General features: G+C 39.8%; 3 non-coding genes across 3 annotated transcripts; all 3 read left to right on the top strand.

Moving 5' to 3' along the window:
- The first annotated feature begins 1,518 nt into the window (after positions 1-1,518).
- TRNAA-AGC (transfer RNA alanine (anticodon AGC)) lies at positions 1,519-1,591 on the top strand. Its single transcript has one exon. It is a non-coding gene; the product is annotated as a tRNA-Ala (tRNA).
- A 3,522-nt stretch (positions 1,592-5,113) lies between these two features.
- Positions 5,114-5,186, top strand: TRNAK-CUU (transfer RNA lysine (anticodon CUU)). Its single transcript has one exon. It is a non-coding gene; the product is annotated as a tRNA-Lys (tRNA).
- A 989-nt stretch (positions 5,187-6,175) lies between these two features.
- On the top strand, positions 6,176-6,248 carry TRNAK-CUU (transfer RNA lysine (anticodon CUU)). Its single transcript has one exon. It is a non-coding gene; the product is annotated as a tRNA-Lys (tRNA).
- The last annotated feature ends 120 nt before the right edge of the window (positions 6,249-6,368 follow it).

Genomic DNA, 6,368 nt, shown 5'->3' with positions numbered 1-6,368 from the left:
AATGGATTTCCTTCATAAAAAATGATTAGTCTGCATACCATCTTGCAGTGGGAGCCCGGCTAGCTCAGTCGGTAGAGCATGAGACTCTTAATCTCAGGGTCGTGGGTTCGACCCCCACGTTGGGCGAAAATGAGTAATTTTTGCTGGACTCTCATAATCTGGTGATTATTCTTGCATCAGACATGCAATAACTATCAAAAATGGTATCTCCCTTGGTTTCTCATTGGTGGGAAATTTAACTTCAAGATTAGGTAGGGTATGAGTCTAGATGAACACACCACAATATCACTCATATTCGAGTAGTAAACAGGCCAACCTGAACTGTAAAACATCCCATAAGTGGAGGTAAGGCATAAGTTAGGAATGAACTGAACACTGTTATGGGCAATTGGACTTCAAATAAAGTGTGGAAGGCAGTGAGGTTACTTTTTTCATGTTATGCAGATTAAACACACAGGGGATTTAGCTCAAATGGTAGAGCGCTCGCTCAGCATGCGAGAGGTAGCGGGATTGATGCCCGCATTCTCCGTTATAAAATTTGCATACATTTTATTTTTAACTTGTCATTGCCAAGGTCATTGCAGAGTAAGAACAGAAAAATCACAGATGGCTTTCAAATATGGTCTCATTATAACAACTAAAGTGGTTTAATCAAAAGGGTTCAGGTATTCTTTAGCATGTGAGAGGAATTTGAATTCTTATGCAATCTCAAAATGAAGTTCTCACAGCTTCCATTTTCATTTTCGCTTATTTTTTTTGACACTCTGTCCTCTGAAGGATGTATAAATCTGGCTTTCCTTGCAAAACAAGAGTAGAGGAATATCCAGGATTTGATTTTCTTCACAAAAAGGGATTGGTCTGCATACTGTCTTAAGGAGGGAGCCCGGCTAGCTCAGTCGGTGTAGCATGAGACTCTTAATCTCAGGGTCGTGGGTTCGAGCCCCACGTTGGGCGAAAACGAGTAATTTTTGCCTGAATATTGCATTGACTCTCATAATATGGAGATTAATCTTGCATTAGACCTGCAATAACTCCCAAAAATTGTCCAGGAATGGATTTCCTTCATAAAAAATGATTAGTCTGCATACCATCTTGAAGTGGGAGCCCGGCTAGCTCAGTCGGTAGAGCATGAGACTCTAAATCTCAGGGTCGTGGGTTCGAGCCCCACGTTCGGCGAAAATGAGTAATTTTTGCTGGATTATTGCATTGACTCTCATAATCTGGTGAATATTCTTGCATTAGACATGCAATAACTATCAAAAATGGTATCTCCCTTGGTTTCTCATTGGTGGGAAATTTAACTTCAAGATTAGGTAGGGTATGAGTCTAGATGAACACACCACAATATCACTCATATTCGAGTAGTAAACAGGCCAACCTGAACTGTATAACATCCCATAAGTGGAGGTAAGGCATAAGTTAGGAGTGAACTGAACACTGTTATGGGCAATTGGACTTCAAATAAAGTGTGGAAGGCAGTGAGGTTACTTTTTTCATGTTATGCAGATTAAACACACAGGAGAATTAGCTCAAATGGTAGAGCGCTCGCTTAGCATGCGAGAGGTAGCGGGATCGATGCCCGCATTCTCCATTATAAAATTTGCATACATTTTATTTTTAACTTGTCATTGCCAAGGTCATTGCAGAGTAAGAACAGAAAAATCACAGATGGCTTTCAAATATGGTCTCATTATAACAACTAAAGTGGTTTAATCAAAAGGGTTCAGGTATTCTTTAGCATGTGAGAGGAATTTGAATTCTTATGCAATCTCAAAATGAAGTTCTCACAACTTCCGTTTTCATTTTCTCTTATTTTTTTTGACACTCTGTCCTCTGAAGGATGTATAAATCTGGCTTTCCTTGCAAAACAAGAGTAGAGGAATATCCAGGATTTGATTTTCTTCACAAAAAGGGATTGGTCTGCATACTGTCTTAAGAAGGGAGCCCGGCTAGCTCAGTCGGAAGAGCATGAGACTCTTAATCTCAGGGTCGTGGGTTTGAGCCCCACGTTGGGTGAAAATGAGTACTTTTTGCTGGATTATTGCATTGACTCTCATAATCTGGTGATTATTCTTGCATTAGACATGCAATAACTATCAAACATGGTATCTCCCTTGGTTTCTCATTGGTGGGAAATTTAACTTCAAGATTAGCTAGGGTATGAGTCTAGATGAACACACCGCAATATCACTCATATTCGGGTAGTAAACAGGCCAACCTGAACTGTAAAACATCCCATAAGTGGAGGTAAGGCATAAGTTAGGAGTGAACTTAACACTGTTATGGGCAATTGGACTTCAAATAAAGTGTGGAAGGCAGTGAGGTTACTTTTTTCATGTTATGCAGATTAAACACACAGGGGAATTAGCTCAAATGGTAAAGTGCTCGCTTAGCATGCGATAGGTAGCGGGATCGATGCCCGCATTCTCCATTATAAAATTTGCATACATTTTATTTTTAACTTGTCATTGCCAAGGTCATTGCAGAGTAAGAACAGAAAAATCACAGATGGCTTTCAAATATGGTCTCATTATTACAACTAAAGTGGTTTAATCAAAAGGGTTCAGGTATTCTTTAGCATGTGAGAGGAATTTGAATTCTTATGCAATCTCAAAATGAAGTTCTCACAACTTCCATTTTCATTTTCTCTTATTTTTTTTAACACTCTGTCCTCTGAAGGATGTATAAATCTGGCTTTCCTTGCAAAACAAGAGTAGAGGAATATCCAGGATTTGATTTTCTTTACAAAAAGGGATTGGTCTGCATACTGTCTTACGAAGGGAGCCCGGCTAGCTCAGTCGGTAGAGCATGAGACTCTTAATCTCAGGGTCGTGGGTTCGAGCCCCACGTTGGCCGAAAACGAGTAAGTTTTGCCTGAATATTGCATTGACTCTCATAATATGGAGATTAATCTTGCATTAGACCTGCAATAACTCCCAAAAATTGTCCAGGAATGGATTTCCTTCATAAAAAATGATTAGTCTGCATACCATCTTGAAGTGGGAGCCCGGTAGCTCAGTCGGTAGAGCATGAGACCCTTAATCTCAGGGTCGTGGGTTCGAGCCCCACGTTGGGCGAAAATGAGTAATTTTTGCTGGATTATTGCATTGACTCATAATCTGGTGAATATTCATGCATTAGACATGCAATAACTATCAAAAATGGTATCTCCCTTGGTTTCTCATTGGTGGGAAATTTAACTTCAAGATTAGCTAGGGTATGAGTCTAGATGAACACACCGCAATTTCACTCATATTCGAGTAGTAAACAGGCCAACCTGAACTGTAAAACATCCCATAAGTGGAGGTAAGGCATAAGTTAGGAGTGAACTTAACACTGTTATGGGCAATTGGACTTCAAATAAAGTGTGGAAGGCAGTAAGGTTACTTTTTTCATGTTATGCGGATTATCACACAGGGGAATTAGCTCAAATGGTAGAGCGCTCGCTTAGCATGCGAGAGCTAGTGGGATCGATGCCCGCATTCTCCATTATAAAATTTGCATACATTTTATTTTTAACTTGTCATTGCCAAGGTCATTGCAGAGTAAGAACAGAAAAATCACAGATGGCTTTCAAATATGGTCTCATTATAACAACTAAAGTGGTTTAATCAAAAGGGTTCAGGTATTCTTTAGCATGTGAGAGGAATTTGAATTCTTATGCAATCTCAAAATGAAGTTCTCACAACTTCCATTTTCATTTTCTCTTATTTTTTTTGACACTCTGTCCTCTGAAGGATGTATAAATCTGGCTTTCCTTGCAAAACAAGAGTAGAGGAATATCCAGGATTTGATTTTCTTCACAAAAAGGGATTGGTCTGCATACTGTCTTAAGGAGGGAACCCGGCTAGCTCAGTCGGTAGAGCATGAGACTCTTAATCTCAGGGTCGTGGGTTCGAGCCCCACGTTGGGTGAAAATGAGTAATTTTTGCCTGAATATTGCATTGACTCTCATAATATGGAGATTAATCTTGCATTAGACATGCAATAACTCCCAAAAATTGTCCAGGAATGGATTTCCTTCATAAAAAATGATTAGTCTGCATACCATCTTGCAGTGGGAGCCCGTCTAGCTCAGTCGGTAGGGCATGAGACTCTTAATCTCAGGGTCGTGGGTTCGAGCCCCACGTTGGGCGAAAATGAGTCATTTTTGCTGGACTCTCATAATCTGGTGATTATTCTTGCATTAGACATGCAATAACTATCAAAAATGGTATCTCCCTTGGTTTCTAATTGGTGGGAAATTTAACTTCAAGATTAGGTAGGGTATGAGTCTAGATGAACACACCACAATATCACTCATATTCGAGTAGTAAACAGGCCAACCTGAACTGTGAAACATCCCATAAGTGGAGGTAAGGCATAAGTTAGGAGTGAACTGAACACTGTTATGGGCAATTGGACTTCAAATAAAGTGTGGAAGGCAGTGAGGTTACTTTTTTCATGTTATGCAGATTAAACACACAGGGGAATTAGCTCAAATGGTAGAGCGCTCGCTTAGCATGCGAGAGGTAGTGGGATTGATGCCCGCATTCTCCATTATAAAATTTGCATACATTTTATTTTTAACTTGTCATTGCCAAGGTCATTGCAGAGTAAGAACAGAAAAATCACAGATGGCTTTCAAATATGGTCTCATTATAACAACTAAAGTGGTTTAATCAAAAGGGTTCAGGTATTCTTTAGCATGTGAGAGGAATTTGAATTCTTATGCAATCTCAAAATGAAGTTCTCACAGCTTCCATTTTCATTTTCGCTTATTTTTTTTGACACTCTGTCCTCTGAAGGATGTATAAATCTGGCTTTCCTTGCAAAACAAGAGTAGAGGAATATCCAGGATTTGATTTTCTTCACAAAAAGGGATTGGTCTGCATACTGTCTTAAGGAGGGAGCCCGGCTAGCTCAGTCGGTAGAGCATGAGACTCTTAATCTCAGAGTCGTGGGTTCGAGCCCCACGTTGGGCGAAAACGAGTAATTTTTGCCTGAATATTGCATTGACTCTCATAATATGGAGATTAATCTTGCATTAGACCTGCAATAACTCCCAAAAATTGTCCAGGAATGGATTTCCTTCATAAAAAATGATTAGTCTGCATACCATCTTGAAGTGGGAGCCCGGCTAGCTCAGTCGGTAGAGCATGAGACTCTTAATCTCAGGGTCGTGGGTTCGAGCCCCACGTTGGGCGAAAATGAGTAATTTTTGCTGGATTATTGCATTGACTCTCATAATCTGGTGAATATTCTTGCATTAGACATGCAATAACTATCAAAAATGGTATCTCCCTTGGTTTCTCATTGGTGGGAAATTTAACTTCAAGATTAGCTAGGGTATGAGTCTAGATGAACACACCGCAATATCACTCATATTCGAGTAGTAAACAGGCCAACCTGAACTGTAAAACATCCCATAAGTGGAGGTAAGGCATAAGTTAGGAGTGAACTTAACACTGTTATGGGCAATAGGACTTCAAATAAAGTATGGAAGGCAGTAACGTTACTTTTTTCATGTTATGCAGATTAAACACACAGCGGAATTAGCTCAAATGGTCGAGTGCTCGCTTAGCATGCGAGAGGTAGCGGGATCGATGCCCGCATTCTACATTTTAAAATTTGCATACATTTTATTTTTAACTTGTCATTGCCAAGGTCATTGCAGAGTAAGAACAGAAAAATCACAGATGGCTTTCAAATATGGTCTCATTATAACAACTAAAGTGGTTTAATCAAAAGGGTTCAGGTATTCTTTAGCATGTGAGAGGAATTTGAATTCTTATGCAATCTCAAAATGAAGTTCTCACAACCTCCATTTTCATTTTCTCTTATTTTTTTTTGACACTCTGTCCTCTGAAGGATGTATAAATCTGGCTTTCCTTGCAAAACAAGAGTAGAGGAATATCCAGGATTTGATTTTCTGCACAAAAAGGGATTGGTCTGCATACTGTCTTAAGGAGGGAACCCGGCTAGCTCAGTCGGTAGAGCATGAGACTCTTAATCTCAGGGTCGTGGGTTAGAGCCCCACGTTGGGCGAAAATGAGTAATTTTTGCCTGAATATTGCATTGACTCTCATAATATGGAGATTAATCTTGCATTAGGCATGCAATAACTCCCAAAAATTGTCCAGGAATGGATTTCCTTCATAAAAAATGATTAGTCTGCATACCATTTTGCAGTGGGGCCCGGCTAGCTCAGTCGGTAGAGCATGAGACTCTTAATCTCAGGGTCGTGGGTTCGAGCCCCACGTTGGGCGAAAATGAGTAATTTTTGCTGGACTCTCATAATCTGGTGATTATTCTTGCATTAGACATGCAATAACTATCAAAAATGGTATCTCCCTTGGTTTCTCATTGGTGGGAAATTTAACTTCAAG

Source organism: Lissotriton vulgaris, chromosome 1_1 (genome assembly GCF_964263255.1).
Source record: "Lissotriton vulgaris chromosome 1_1, aLisVul1.2, whole genome shotgun sequence".
Classification (NCBI taxonomy): domain Eukaryota; kingdom Metazoa; phylum Chordata; class Amphibia; order Caudata; family Salamandridae; genus Lissotriton; species Lissotriton vulgaris.
The sequence above is the reverse complement of the archived record's forward strand: the minus strand, read 5'-3'. Positions and strand labels throughout refer to the sequence as shown.